This window comes from Eptatretus burgeri, chromosome 3 (assembly GCF_056783735.1).
Source record: "Eptatretus burgeri isolate ZD-2024b chromosome 3, Ebu_testis_v1, whole genome shotgun sequence".
Classification (NCBI taxonomy): Eukaryota; Metazoa; Chordata; class Myxini; order Myxiniformes; family Myxinidae; genus Eptatretus; species Eptatretus burgeri.
Window position 1 is genome coordinate 99,433,553 of NC_140963.1, and position 16,877 is coordinate 99,450,429.

Consider the following 16,877-nt stretch of genomic DNA (forward strand, 5'->3'; position numbering starts at 1 on the left):
CTTCGCTTGATCCTGGAGCATAGAATCACGCTGTGAAAATAACGTTTGCATGCATTCCAAGATCTCCTTCACTCAACTCCCCGGAACTACTTGGTCCTCCTTAATTTTGTTTACCTCATTTTTAACATCTTCTTCCTGGTCTTTCACCTTCATTATCTCCCAGTGTGCCCCTTCCACTTCTTCCTCTAACGCTACCTTTACCTTCTCCATTTTGCATTCCACCTTGTCTATGTGTTCCTTCATGGCCCGTTCTTTGGCCTCCATGACCTCACCCATTTCCCTAATAGTCTTTGTCACCTTGTCATGAAGCGTTTTACATTCCTCTTAACAGCTATAATTTCCCTTTTCGTTTCCCTCTGAGCCTTTTTAAAATTATTTATTGCGTCAGTATTTTCCTTTGTCTGTTCTTTTAATTATTTTTTTTCCGACCATAAGTCCTTCTACCTCAGCCCTTATGTTCCCCATCTCCTCCCGTCAGCCTGGCCTTGCTCTCCTTCACCTTCAACAGGTGCCACATTTTCTGGTGGCTGAGGGTGGGGGTTGTCGCACCTCTATAACCCCCTCCCCAGTGCCCTCTATCATTGCCTCGTTCAGGTCCTGGGTCGTTAATTCAATATTTGTATTCCCGACATCATTTACATCGCTCACCAGGATCTGGCTGCGTTGGTCCGTCATTGTCCTCACAAATATATTTCAATAAAATTTTGACTAATGGCTCGTAATTTTGAGGTGCGTGAGCGTACCTCGGGTCCAATTCCACTCCTGAAACCAAAATGTTATGGACCCAGAGTCGTGGGGGTATGGTGGTGGGGGAATCGAGGCCATCGTACACTAATAACTTCGCATCACGGCAGGTCGCTAATCGAACATGAAAGCCAATAACTTGACCATGTGATCCAGTGTCCTGTGTCTGACAACCGTTTACCGAGGAACACGTGATCTCCTTTACGGGGAATCACGCCCTCAGCGATTGTGCTGCTGTTATCTTTATTGGATCTTGATTAATGTGGCCAAGCTTTATGCGAGCACAATGCTGGACTGGTGTGAGAGCCAATTAGTTGGGGAATTATAACCTCCTGGCTAATCTGCATAAGGACATTGCTGGACCAATGGAAGAAAGGACAACCATGGGCAGATTAGAAATATAGCAAGAACTAGAAAGGCACTCGGTAGAGCACATACTTCCACCATGCAATACCTGATCCACGAGCACATATCGGGCCCAATACACATTTGAAATATCATGCTATATAGTACTATCATTTTTGGCCCAATCTCTCAATGGTGAAGAATCACTTTAAAAATTAAATAATTATCGTATCCAGATCCGGACTCCGATCTTCACCAAAGTTGAATCAATTCGTCCTTGCTACACACCCATCCTACCCACCAAGTTTCATCAGAATCTGTCCACAACCATTTGAGATATCGTGCTATATATTAGTTTACCCCGATCGCTCAATGGTGAAGAATCACTTGAAAAATTCTCAAATCCGCATCCGCATTTGGATCTTCACGAAAATTTAATTGACTTTTCCTTGTCACACACCCAACATACCCACAAAGTTTTGTTTGAAATATCGTGCTACATATAATTTTTGGCCCTATCTCTCAATGGTAAAAAATCACTTTAAAAATTCTAGTTGGATCCGGATCCTAATCTTCACCAAAATCTAATCAGTTCGTCTTTGTCACACACACAACCTGTCCACAAAATTTCATCTGGATCTGTCCACAACTTTTTGAGATATCTTGCACACAAACAAACAAACAAACAAGCAGTCATAAACTGGTACTTACGAAATCGTCAACTTGACCTCTGACCTTGTCTAATAAAAGCTGTCTCGAGAAGGTAGCGACGCAAACCAGAAGTTTCTCCGATGATTCTGTACCAAACCATCAAAAATCGAATGTTTGACCTCACTGTGACCTTCACCTTTGATCGATTTTGACCAAAATCTAATCAGCACTAGCCATCACCCTCCTGAATCACGTGGTGTAATTTGACATTGGTAGCTTCTTCCGTTCTCAAGTTATCGTGCCTACAAACAAACAAACACACGCACAAACAAACACACAAACAGATGACTGAAGTCATCAATATACTTACGAAATCTTTAGATTTCGTAAGTAACAAACAGACAGAAAGGGGTGAAAACATCACCTCCTTCACCTTCGGTGGCGGAGGTACTAATTTATTTTCAATGAACGATGAGGGGGTACGGGAAGGAGGGAAGGGAACAAAAGGGCTTTAATTGCGTCAAAGGGCAACCGGGACAGGAAGAGAGGAAAAGCAATTGAAAAGGGCAATCAAGATATGTTTTTACAAAAAGGGAAAGCGAATGCACAAGTTTCAGCCGAAGCTGAACCTATACCCCACCTACTGGATAACAAGACAGGGTACCCATCAGACTGTGCATGCGCATGCACACGCACACACAATTTGGAGGGGCAGGGTTTCCACAGCCGACCAGTATGTACGCCACTGTCACCCTCCCCAGCTTGGTACTGCTCTCCGGAATAGCCCCGACACTGCTCCACACAACCGAGGGTCTGCGAGCTCCATCGGGAGCATGAACAAAGCATGCAGGACCAGGCAAGAAGCGAGGGTGATGCAGAGAGTCTGGGACCAGGGCAGAGAGAGCGAATGAGGCGCCGAGCATAGCTTTTCGCCCCTAGGGCAGGTGGGACCATTGAGCCACACATCAGATCTTCTTTGGTGGCCTGGGACCAGCTATTAGGTCACGTCAGATCCTACAAGCCGGCCCCATACCAGCCATTGGTTCCCCTGTAGCCCCGCCCATTCTGCTGCCCGGCCGGATATTCACTCATTTGGTCCTTCCGGCTGTCGTCTTGAGCGGAGCTCCACACTTAACATGTGGGAAATCGTTTTTTTCCCCCTACGCTCCAAGGACGAGCTCCACGTGTCCAAAAATGTCCACGACATCAACCCAGGGAATGGGGCAATAATTTCAGTGAGGTTGGGTCATATGCTTGTCGTTGGCTTAATGGTTCAGGTGGTGGCCTTGGGATCCTAAGATCCTGAGTTCAAATCCCACTCTGCTGTTGAATTAATACCAGGTGTAGTTGACTCTGCCTGTCATCTTCCGAGGTTGGCAAAATGAGTGCCAGCATGCTGGTATCCTGTGTCGGAGTGGCGACCCGTCCAGGATTGTAGCCAATAGCCGAGGAGGCTGCTGAGGCAGCACCAACGCTCTGCACAGTGTGGTCTCAATGGATGGATGGATTGGTCATATCCTGGTCCATTTACTGGTCGCGTTCAGGAGGAGGGGAATCAACAGGAATTAGGGAAACAAAATACAGTACAGGGGAAGACTGAAATAAATTACCTTGCTGTGTAGACATCCATACAGACGAACAGACAAACAAGGACTTTGTGGGGCTTTAAATAATAAATGGGAATTTGAGAATTTGGCGCATGTTCCAGAATGCTGGTGTTGGTCACACAATTTGAACGCATGGCAGTAAAACATGCACGTCCTACATGATGACGGCAGTAACGGTACACATCATCATGCACTGATGGCTCAATGATCCCAGCGAGTTGAGAGGGGCGCGAAACACCCAATGTGTTTAATTGCATAACCCTGATAGGGAAAGCGCTATTCTTAACGTTCATTATGGAGATAACTATTCAAAGAGGTTGCATGCTGTGTGTGTTTGAATCTCGGCATGTGGATAGTAAAACCGCAACTACATATTTGTGTGTTTATACATACATTAAAATATACTAAATATATATATATATATATATATATATATATATATATATATTGTATATTTTAATGTATATATATGTGTGTGTGTATACAATATCTATCTTTATGTATATACGAGGTGTGTTCAAAAAGAATCCAACCTTAATTTTTCGTGCAGAAACAAATTAAGCTAGGGAGGCGTGATTTGGTGCACGTATGTCGGCGATACTAATCCGTATGCGTGAATGTTTTCCCGCCTGCAGAAGCTGTCAGTCAACGACAGACCGCCGATGAGTGAGGAAGTGTAAGTGATTGCCGTCGGATTTTCGTTTTTGACAAAATGACGGATCACTGTGGTCTCATCGCCAGTGATCACTGTGTTGAAGAAGTTGGGATCAACTTGCACGTACACGACCAGTACGTGCAAGAAAAAAAAAACTTTCAAACCGAGTGCCAGAAACAACAACAGTTCCTTCGCTCTCGCGTGCCCATGCGTGCGTGGCCATCCGTGCGTTGCCGTACATGCAAAAAAAATTTAAAAAAAACTTTCAAACTGCACAGGCCGTTCCTTCACTCAAGCGTGCCCGTACGTGCGTGGCCGTACGTGCAAAAAAACAATCAAACAACCACACAGGCCGTTCCTTCGCTCTTGTAAATGACGACTGGATTGGGGCATTGTGTTTATCTATAAATGTGCATAAGAAATCGAGAAATTATTTAAGTACAGTAAGTCATCACTATCCAGATGTCCGTACGTTGTAACCCGTAATGGGGAACGCGCTCTAACTTGGCCATAACTTGGGAACCACTTGTCCAATTAATTTCAAACCTTTTGAAAGGCAAACGAACAGAGATTGCTGGAATTATAGAAAGATAGATAGAAGATAGATACTGTGGGTGCAAAACGTCAAGCAACGTGTCCTGTCATTGTAACTAAGGCGCCCTTTCCCAATCGGCCACGCCTACGCAGCAACGTGTCCAATCATTGGTTTGGTAAATAAATGGCCATAACTTGGGAACCACTTGTCCGATTACTATCAAACCTTGAAAAGGCACATACTCAGGTCCCGAGCAATATACCTGGCAAGTTTCCATTAGATCGGACCAGTGGTTGTCAAGAAACAGCAGTCACAGACACACAGACAGACACACAGATATTGCTGGAATTATATATACTAGTACGTGCCCGTACGTGTGTGCCCGCACGTGCATGGCCATACGTCAAAAAATAATAGTAAAAAAAATAAAAAATAAGGAAGAATTGTGACGTCAATCGTGATGTCATAGCACCATGTCCTGTCATTGGTTTGGTAAATAAATGGCCATAACTTGGAAACCACTTTTCCGATTAATATCAAACCTTGAAAAGGCACATAGTCAGGGCCCCAGCAATATACCTGGCAAGTTTCAATGAGATCGGACCAGTGTTTGTCGAGAAACAGCGGTCGCAGATACACAGACAGGCAAACAGAGATTCCTGGAATTATATATATATATATATATATATATATATATATATATATATATATATATATATATATATATATATATATATATATATATATATTGGATTTGCTATATATGCTAGATATCCCTTATTGTCGGGTTTTCCGTCTGTCTGTCTGTGTGCATGTGTGTCTGCAACGCGAGGCTCCACAGCACGAACCAGCGAACCGATTTCGATGAAACTTTGCCCACAGGTGCCATATGGTCTGGTAATGTGCGCGTTTGAATTTCGTTGCCTAGCAACCACCCGTTGCTGTGCAGCGGCCAAAAAACCACGTACAGTATTTTCAATATTTGTCCTTCAGTTTTGAATGAAGAGAAACGAGACTTCGGAATTAAACACTTCGAGATATTTAGAAAATTTTACTTGAGCCCATTTTTGATTGAGGTTTTATTTTTGAAATGGTAGTCCTTCAAAAATCGGGTGTCTATTTACCGTAATTTTTTATGAGGGGCTTAGGAAAGTGGGCGGAACTTAGGGAAAGTTGACGTGGTTGATGAAAAGTGGGAGTTCCATAGGAAAGTGGGCGTGGCTTATGAAAAATATTGTGTGGCTCAGGAGATGTGGTCAAACAAGAGCATTGAGAGAAGTTTATCGGGTGTTCCATCTGTGTGTGTCTGTGTCTGTGTCTGTGTGTGTCTGCAATGCGAGGCTCCACAGCACAAACCAGCAAACCGATTATTTTTCAAATGGTAGTCCTTCAAAAATAGGTTGTCTATTTACCGTCATTTTTTATGAGGAGTGCCAGTTGGCAAAATACGCAGTAGGAAAAATCTTGCCAGGCAGAGGAACAATTGTATGTGAACCAATACGTCTTGGCAATGAATCTTCGTCAGTGGATCGGTCAGAATGAAAAGCATTGTATCCAGCGCTTCGATCCTAGTGAATACCTCGTCGCCTACCGGCGTGTGTGCGTGTGCGTGTGTGTGTGTGTGTGTGTGTGTGTGTGTGTGTGTGTGTGTGTGTGTGTGTGTGTGTGTGTGTGTGTGTGTGTGTGCGTGCGTGCGTGCGTGCGTGCGTGCGTGCGTGCGTGCGTGCGTGCGTGCGTGCGTGCGTGCGCGTGCGTATTATATATATTGGTTCACGAAAAAAATAAGTAACCACAATATTCGTTATTAGTGTGTGTCTGTCTGTTGGATTCGCTTGATATCCCTTATTGTCTGTGTGTGTGTGTGTGTGTGTGTGTGTGTGTGTGTGTGTGTGTGTGTGTGTGTGTGTGGGTGTATATATATTATATGTTGGTTCCGAAAAAATATTTTCACGAAAAAAATAAGTTTCCACTATATTCGTTATTGGTGTGTGTCTGTCTGGATTCGCTAGATATTCCTTATTGTCGGGGTGTGTGTGTGTGTGTGTGTGTGTGTGTGTGTGTGTGTGTGTGTGTGTGTGTGTCTGCAACGCGAGGCTCCACAGCACAAACCAGCAAACCGATTTCGATGAAACTTGGCGAACAGGTGCCATATGAGCTGGGAATGTGCGTGCGTTTGAGTTTCGTTGCTAAGCAACCACCCGTTGCTATGCAGCGGCCGAAAAACCGCACATTCACTATTTTCAATACTTGTCCTACAGTTTTGAATGTGGAGAAACGAGACTTCGGAATTAAACACTTCGAGATATTTAGAAAATTTTACTCAAGCCGATTTTTGATTTAGGTTTTATTTTTCAAATAGTAGTCCTTCAAAAATCGGGTGTCTATTTACTGTCATTTAAGGTGTGTATACAGTGTTTGTAAGGAACTACACCGTCGTTCCACCTTCGATCTCTCTTCGATCCAAACGTTATTGACCAAAGTGAAAAGGATCCAAAATAAATGGAATCACCGGCATTTCTGTCTTTGTGGATTTCTAATAATATGGTATAAATCAAGTTATGTGGAATTTGAAAAACATCTTTTAAAAATTTTTTCTACACCCCCCCCCCCCCGTGATGTTGTCGTCCGCTTCACCGCCAGGTTCATCAAAAACAATCGACCAGGAAGTCTTCTCGCGCTACCCATAGTCTGGTTAATCAAAAACAATCGACCACGAAGTCTTCTCGCGCTACCCACGGTCTGGTTCGTATTTCCCTGAACATCTGTTGTTCTGTTTATGTTTCTCTCTCTCTCTCTCTCTCTCTCTCTCTCTCTCTCTCTCTCTCTCTCTCTCTCTCTCTCTCTCCCTCTCTCCCTCTCTCCCTCTCTCCCTCTCTCCCTCTCTCCCTCTCTCCCTCTCTCCCTCTCTCCCTCTCTCCTCTCTCCCTCTCTCCCTCTCTCCCTCTCTCCCTCTCTCCCTCTCTCCCTCTCTCCCTCTCTCTCTCTCTCTCTCTGTGTTCTTCTGACGTCCACTCTGTTTGCCGTCATCTAATGACACATTTTATTTTTTTACTTAATTCGTCCCTAATTTACTCGAGCCGATTTTTGATTGAGGTTTTATTTTTCAGATGGTAGTCCTTCAAAAATAGGCTGTCTATTTACCATCATTTTTTATGAGGAGTGCCAGTTGGCAAAAATACGCAGTAGGAAAAATCTTGCCAGGCAGAGGAATAATTGTATGTGAACCAATACGTCTTGGCAATGAATCCTCATCGGTGAGAATGAAAAGCATCATCTCCAGTGCTTCGATCCTATCGGATCCCTCGTCGCCTACCGGCTTGTCTGTTGGGTAGTCGATCTAGTTGAAAAAAATTTTTTTTTAATTTTTTTTTTTTTGAGATTTGTTCTTCCCTTATTATCAGTATTTAAAATGGCGATTTCAGTTAATACAATGGCGATTTCGATGAAACTTGGTTGGTAGGTTCATGCCATGACCTAGTTGTGTGCAAATGAGAACCGTTGCTATGGACACCAACGTTGCCTAGCAACGGGACTTTGAAATTTTAGAAAATCATAAAAAATGATTTTTTCAAAAATCGGACCACGAGCGACTGTGGGCAATACATTCAGCCATATTGTCAAAAATTTCCAGCCGGATCCTATGAAAGTTGTCGGAGAAGATAGATTTTGAATGAACCCTGGTCGAAAACAATAAAAAAAAAACAAAGTTCGTGAAGTCTCAGAGACTATGAGTGAGATATACATGAAACTGGTATGGTTGATTCATGGTATGTCCGAGTTATGTGTGAGAAAGAACCGTTGCTATGGACCCCTCCGTTGCCTAGCAACGGCCGAAAAACCTCTAAATGTGGGGGTATTTTAACGAAAAAACAATCTGCAGCATTAACCCTTGAAGCTCGAATCATGAATTTTCTTGTGCTTAATCCTCAGGTCATTCCCCATTAAACGGGCCCATTGTGTCAGGTTATATTGGGTAGGCGACTACCCATGTCCGCCTACCGGCTTGTCTGTCTGTTCAGTCCAGTGCTCCGTTAATACAATAACAATTTCGATGAAACTTGGTGGGTAGGTTCATACCATGACCTTGTTGTGTGCAAATGAGAACCATTGCTATGGACACCACCGTTGCCTAGCAACGGGACTTTGAAATTTTTGAAAAATCATTAAAAAATTATTTTTTCAAAAATCGGGCCAGGAGCGACTGTAGGCAGTACATTCAGCCATATTGTCAAAAATTTCCAGCCGGATCCTATGAAAACTGTCTGAGAAGATAGACTTTGAATGAACCCTGGTCGAAAACAATAAAAAAAGAAGTTCGTTATATCTCAGAGACTCATATACATGAAACTGGTATGGTAGGTTCTTGGTATGTCCGAGTTATGTGTGAGAAAGAACCGTTGCTATGGACCCCTTCGTTGCCTAGCAACGGCCGAAAAACCTCTAAATGTGGGGGGTATTTTAACGAAAAAACAATCTGCAGCATTAACCCTTGAAGCTAGAATCATGAATTTTCTTCTGCTTAATCCTCAGGTCATTCCCCATCGAACGGGCCCATCTCGTAAGGTTCTATTGGGTAGTCGACTACCCATGTCCGCCTACTGGCTTGTCCGTCTGTCTGTCTGCCCCGAGCATAGCTCTGTGGGTTTTGATCCGATCCTGATAAAATTTTGGTGGGAGGTTCATATCATGATCAAGTTGTGTTTTCCTGAGAATGGGCGTGGTGCGCCCATTATGGGTGGAGCCACGCCCAAAAAACCTGTGTTTTTATGGGGTAGCCGATTTGAATTTACATCTTCTCCTCGGGGGTTTGGCGAATCTGACAGGGGTTTTGGTGTTTGGTTAGCCGAATGGCACCTGCATAGCCCCACACAGCTCGATTTTTCATTTTCGTGTCAAGGTCACAAGGTCACGAACTTAGAAAATTGCGAATTTTGATATAAAACCCATCTTCTCCGAGGGGTTTGGTGAATCTGGCAGGGGTTTTGGTATTTGGTTAGCCAAATGGCACCTGCATAGCCCCACAGAGCTCGATATTTTTTTTATTTTTTTTTCATTTTCGTCCCAAGGTCAAGGTCACAAGGTCACGAACTTAGAAAATTGCGAATTGTGTTTTTAGGGGGTAACCGATTTCAATTTGCATCTTCTCCTAGGGGGTTTGTCGAATCTGGCAGTGGTTTCGGTATTTGGTTAGCCCAATGGCACTTGCATAGCCCCACGGAGCTCGATTTTTCATTTTCATCCCAAGATCAAGGTCACAAGGTCACAAACTTAGAAAATTGCAAATTTTGACATAAAAATCATACGACCGCCCAAATTTTGAGAGCTAGGAAAAACAATATTTTTTTATGCATAATCTTGAGTTCATTCCCCACCTAAAGTCGTGAAACCATTTTGCTCTATCTCGAACACCTTGCCCGTGGCGCCCCCTTCAATTTTGTTTTTACGCTGATTTCATCAAAGTATGGATAATTATTTTTGTTACTTTTTCTTCATCAACTGTCAACGAAAGCATTTCATCTAAATGTTGATGTTTTAGTTTATTCTTCTTATCCATTCTAAACTATTGTTTTGATATTTCGTCTTATCAATTTATCTATCTATTTATTTATTGATTGCAGAATCTAAGGCTCGAAGTGGAGCTGCTACACACACACACACACACACACACACACACACACACACACACACACACACACACACACACACACACACACACACACACACACACACACACACACACACACACACACACACACACACACAGCTTGGGGGAAGTGCCATCACTTCCCAGGTTACTCTGGGCACCAGTGATGTCACAACAATGGTACCCCCTTTCACACGGCACCCAGTGGGGCATTTCCAAAGAAGGAATTTTCCTCGCCATGGATGCCAACCTAAGAGGATTTTCCATGCTCTATCCTTTTAGAAAAGTCCTTCTCGAATATCCATTAGTTGTATTTTTCAGGAGATTGTGTCATTTTTTCTTTTCTCCTTCTCAATCAAATTTGTGTAGGTTATATCAGACAAGGCATTATTATTTTGTTTGAAAGTTTGCTTCATCATTGTGTTTTCTAACTTTTTTCACTTGTGTATAATTTTGCTTGTTTCTAGTAGTTGTTCATGAACACATATTAGACAAGGATTCAATTATCACTGATGAGGCACAGATGCGCCAGTGATGCAGTCCCTCTACACATTAGGGCAGGAATTTGGGATTTGGCCATGATGCCGATGATAATTGCCGACTCTTTGTGAAAGACACCGTGGGATCTTTAACATCGACACGTTTATGCTCGGAGAGGGGTCCCAATATTAATATCCATCCAAAGGGTGTTGCACTCTTTGATGCAATGCCATGCCTGCAAAGCATCAGCCCAACAGTTAACAGTTGGGTCAAGAATCAAATCCAGACGAGACAACTTAAAAGCAAGTGTGCTACCTCTGCATCATCACATTGGACTTTGTCATGCCAATTTAACCTAGCTTTTTCTTCTTCTTTAATTTTTTGGATTACCTCTTTCTTTGGGAATTCAGCTTCCTTTATAGGTTGTGGTTCGCTCATCTCTATCATTAAGTTTTGTGACCATGATTGAGGAACTACTTAATTTCATTTGAATGTTATATTTTGAACACTGTAGAACATGAATCTGATTATGTTGGCACTTCCAAAAACCTGACATTTAGTAAGTCTTTTACTCTGAAGTTGGCAAAATTGTACGGCATATCGACCAATCAGATTTGCTGCTCACATTCTCCCGGTGGCGGAACGTCGATAGTCAGGCAAAATGGCAGTGTCCAGTGATCTAACGCCTGAGGTCACTTCATTAAGTTTGTCTGTTTGGTGCATCTTTGTCTCAAAGATGGTCAGTTTCTCCGAGAAGCGTTGGCAGAGGTTTGTAATTATGCAAATGCATGGATAGCCTCGATGGTGACAAAAAACGTATCTCGGAAGAGCATTGTCTGCTCTGGACTGTTCCCGTTGGCCTATCCGCTTCGTACGGTAACCATCATTCAGTGACACAAGAATATAGATCGTGCTCGGAAACATGAAGTGAGAGATCTACAAACACTGAGTCCCCCTAATGGTCCTTATGCTGCTCTTGGTGTTCTCCCCGATCCAGATGACCCTGATGATGATCAAGTTTCACCACCCAACAGGAGAGATTTGAGGTCAGTTGCAGTTCTTCTGACAGTCCAAGCCCAAAGGAAACATATGTTGCCTCCTGGGTGTATAATGTGCAAGCAAAAGTAATTGTATTATACATCTTGAGGAAAGAGATGTCATGATAATATGGTATGAGCAGGAAAAAGAGAAGCTGGTAAGTAAAAATGTGCCTGAAATCGGCATATCTGTAATGGGTTAATATATACCATACTTTAAAGACAACAGATTGCATGTTTAGTAAATACTCATTCGATTTTATATTACATCCAAAGAGTTCAAAACCTGTGTATTGTATCATGTACCAAGGTAAAAGTACCAGAGCCAATTATTATTATTTCATTATAAGTAAGCTATGTGAAGAGGCAACATATGCAAGGATGATAAAGGTATCTCACTGCATATAATAAATGAGAAGTGTGTGTGTGTGTGTGTGTGTGTGTGTGTGTGTGTGTGTGTGTGTGTGTGTGTGTGTGTGTGTGTGTGTGTGTGTGTGTGTGTGTGTGTGTGTGTGTGTGTGTGTGTGTGTGTGTGTGTGTGTGCGCGCGCTGAAGTGTGTTGAAGTGTGTTAGAATACACAAGATCCCATCACCAAAAAGAAAAGGACGTTTATGATCCATGTAAATCAGGTTTAAATCCGAGAAAACTGTTCCTTTTGGAATGATCAGGGTGAAAAACTCTTCAATTGGTTTAAACCCTCGTTTTCTCTTGCAGTGGGGAGACTGGTGTGTACAAGACCTTCCACCTCATTTGTGAGATTGTAATTGATGAAAAGATCATAAAACAACAAAAAGTCTACCATTTGAACAAACGAAGTGACAAATATGTAAAACTGTACGGGTCAGTGGAGGCCATCAGGTCTGTGCCATTATGACAACAAGAACGGCACTCGGTAGAGCGCATACCTCCGCCAGGCTGAAAAGTTCACATTTTGTATTCCACTGATAAGTCAGATCTGCATCCACACCTAAAACAAAATCGAATCGGATTGTTCTTCGCACCTAACTAACTCATCCACCAAGTTTTGTCATAATACATCCACAACTTTTTGAGATATCATGCTATATATCGTTTTTCACCTTATCGCTCAATGGTGAAGAATCACTTAAAAACTATAACAAAACTCTGTGGAGCACATAACTGCACCAAACAATGCCTGATCCATGAGAACATATCAGGCCAAATCAATTTTTGAAATATCATGCTATCGTTTTTGACCCGATCTCTCATGGTGAAGAATCACTTTAACAATTACAAAATTCTCGTATCCAGATTCAGATCTTCACCAAAATTTAATCAATTCTTGGTTGTCACACACCCAACATGTCCACCAAGTTTCATCCGAATCAGTCCACAACTTTTTGAGATATCCTGCACATAAACAAACAGCCAAACAGGGGTGAAAACATAACCTTCGTCCACTTTAGGTGGCATGGGAGTCTCCTGAGGTGGCCACGTTAGGTGGTGGGGGTAACAACATGAATTTTTGAAACTTTTTCATGTTATCTCTGCTGTTAATAGTGAATTCAGTCATGATTCAAATGATTGAACAGTTCAATTTCAGCTCTAGTTTTTGTTGTGCCATACCATGCAGTAATTCATCACTTACTTGAACTCAGCAAATATGTTTTTTAGAGTATAAATCATTGATATGCGTTGATTGAAGATTTTACTTTTTTAGGACTTCATGGATGAAGGAACGTCTTCAATGTAAATACTGTATTTCCAAATGCATTTTGGCCAATCGTCAAAATGATACATGGTGTGACATGGGGTAGGTCGAGACTATCGACACTGGTCATGTGTTGGCGAAGTTGCAGTCCTCAAGCTCGAAACCCGAGACTGAAAGTGAGATCACCACTGCAAGTGAAACCGAGAAGTCTCCAATCAAGTGAGGTCCAGTGACATCTCTGTACAATCTGTTCTCAGCAGCTATTGTTGTCAGTCAGGAAATGTCCCTGATCAACCCACTTGAGGGACTGTAGTCTTCAACATCTGATGAAGTGAATGTAAAGGCTGCTGAGTCTTTGGTGCCTTTTGTACAGCACAATTTACTAGCTTGGACGATTGGTGTATCAGATGAGCCTATCATTAGATCACCATGTTAAGGTCCCTGTGAATATTAATTTGAAAATTGTTGTCCTTGCTTCAGGATATTATGAATCTTCAATCCAAAGGAGCTAAGGCAACACCCACAGTCTAGCGTTTTGGGTTGACCATCTATAATTTGACATGGTCTACACATTTCCTTGGATTGTTGAACCATTTCAGTCACAGTGCCATTTTGTCCTTCAAAAACAGCTTTGGCTCAGCTTCAGTTGGATTGCAGAATCTGGTTATCCCACTTGGTGTCAACAAACAAAAAGTAACTATCTTGGTCTGGGATCATATAGATTGTTTCCGAGGAAACAGTCTCAGATTCTGGCACAACACATCACACAAATGGTATCCTTATTCAATACGGTGAAATGATCAGAGTACAGTCAGCTGAGCGACCTTCTCGACTAAGAAAACAAAGGATATTGAAGACCACCCATTCTCTGATGATTCCGTATCAAAAGCAGGAAAGACGAGGAAAGCAGCTACCCACCACAACCATTGATATGGGCCCTACATCTACCTGGATGGAGCAGCCTTTATATGCCTGTCCCCAGAAGCCGAATAGTGACCTGAAAAGTAGTGGAGAAATGGGCAATAAAGTTGCTATTTATCTTACTTCACCACAGAGGATGTCAGCCACTTTGCCAAGTCATTGAAGATGATAGAGTCTGAAAATTAAAGGCACAATGCACCTTATGGAGCACATACTACTCATTAGTCAAGGAAATGACTAACCTTACTTTGGGAGTCGATAACTTTGTAGCACATGCTCGGAGAGCGATGAAATTTCTTCCACATGAACTACAAACTTTAAAATAAGGCACATTCAAAAATTATTATGTGCATGTTGTACTACCCTTGGGTTCTTCGGAGGAACCAAGTAATGCTCCAGAAATGTTCATATTAAGGGGCGCACTAAATATAGCAGTTAAAACCCATCAGGACGTAAAGCTTTTGTGTTCTTTGAAAACGAAAACACAAAAGATAATGTGCATGTGTGTGATTAAATTGTTTTAAAAAAATGGCACCCCTTATATAAAAAGGAAAATTATGCATTGAAACCAGGAATCAACCTGGCCTCCAAAGACATTCACTGATTGGAAATCCTCCGTCATGCAAAGTCCTTCCTCAGCCCACCTGAGCTCATGACCACATACAAAGCTTTTGTCCACAGCCTGATGGAGTAGTACTCTCCCCTCTGGGCTGGTGCTCCTGCCTCTCACCTTTCTTGGTTTCACGTTGTGGAAACCAAGGCATTTCAGATCATTGGTATCTCTTGCTGTGAGGCTGAGTCTTTAGGCCTCTCACTCTCTCACCGCAGGCAGGTCGATGGTCTTTCTGTCTTCCACCGTCTTCTCTCGCCCCCTTGCTCTGTCTGCGATATGTGCCCCCTCTCCCCCCCCATATTTCCGCAGGGTACTCAAGGTCTGACAGCAACCCCTTGTCGTAAAACTACCAAAATCACGAATCACTGCTCACCTTCACTTTTTCATTCCTCTTTTTTCCCGCCTTTGGAAAAAAACTCTCACTCCCTACAATCCCATTCTTCCCTCCAGGCCTTCAAAATAGCTGTTCTCTACCACCTCTTATCTTCCCCCATACAAAACCACGATCTTTTCTACTCCCGTTAACCCACCCCAACCCCATCTCCATCAAATTCCCTACTTTCCTTCCTGAAAGTCCCTGTAGTGTCCATCTTGTGTACCCCGTGTTCATCACTCCATCCCTCTCCATTCCACAGATCTCCTTCTGTCTCTGTTCCCCACTGTTTTGTCCTTCCCTCTCCTGCCCCTCTTGTCTCCTGCCCCCCTTGTTGTGCGTTGTGTATTAGCTCTCATACGAGCCTCGACAATGTAAAAAATAAAATAAGCCGGTAGGCGACATGGGTGGTCGCGACACAATTGCATACTAGTCATAGTTTTTGACGGATCGGGCAGAAATTTTTTGACAAAGAGTTTGATTATAGTGCGCATAAATAATTGTAATCCCATTTTTGATTTTCGGAATTTTTTTTTTAAAGATTTTCTAAAGTTTCAAAGTCCCGTTGCTAGGCAACGGTGGGGTCCATAGCAACGGTGCTCAAAAGCATAGAACTAGATGCTGGTATGAACCTACCTGTCAAGTTTCATCAAAATCGGTTGACTCCTCTGGCCTCCAGAGCTGTCCATTACATACAAACAAAAAAAAGACGGTAAATAGACACCCTATTTTTCAAGGACTACCATTTGAAAAAATAAAACCAAAATCAAAAATCGGCTCGAGTAAAATTTTCTAAATATCTCGAAGTGTTTAATTCCGAAGTCTCGTTTCTCCACATTCAAAGTATTGAAGGTACAGGACAAGTATTGAAAATACCGTACGCGGTTTTTCGGCCGCTGCATAGCAACGAAGCAATGAAACTCAAACGCGCACACTCCCAGCTCATTTGGCACCTGATCGCCAAGTTTCATCGAAATTGGTTTGCTGGTTTGTGCTGTGGAGCCTCGCATTGCAGACACACACACACACACACACACACACACACACACACACACACACACACACACACACACACACACACACACACACGGAAAACCCGACAATAAAGGTACTCGAGCGACCACCCAATAAAAAAAATGGTCCTCTGGTGAACCATACCAGTGCTCTGCCATCTGAGAGACCCACAGGCGAAGCACACAATTCTCCTGCATAAAGATATGTGTGTGTGTGTATATATTATATATACAAACAAATATAGATATAAATAAATATAGATATAAATAAATATATATCTACATATATAGATATAAATATATACAACTCTGAAGACGACGATGGTTCACGAGCGGTATTTGACGATGTAGATTGTTTCAGAAGTCAAGGATGAGACAATGTGAGAATTTTTGACAAAGTTATAAAAATGATCAACATGATGTGGTACGAGTGACAGGTTATTTGCTGGAAAATGTCGAAAACCCGGTTTTGTTCAACAACTTTCAAAATTTGGCCTTTGCATAACCTTTAAAGGTCACAAAACAATGTTGTGCACATTAAAATAAGGAAACAGGATACATGCTATAGCTTATTGGAGTTAGTTCG

General features: G+C 42.5%; 1 long non-coding RNA gene across 2 annotated transcripts in view; it reads left to right on the plus strand.

The window, feature by feature from the left end:
* The first annotated feature begins 7,175 nt into the window (after positions 1–7,175).
* Positions 7,176–16,877, plus strand: part of LOC147030527 (uncharacterized) — a 66,338-nt gene continuing 56,636 nt past the window's right edge. The window contains exons 1-2 of one of the 2 annotated variants that reach the window (XR_015055794.1): positions 7,176–7,279; positions 11,659–11,707. This is a non-coding gene — a long non-coding RNA (uncharacterized LOC147030527). The remainder of the gene's footprint in view (positions 7,280–11,658; positions 11,708–16,877) is intronic. The other variant, XR_015055793.1, reaches the window with a different exon arrangement.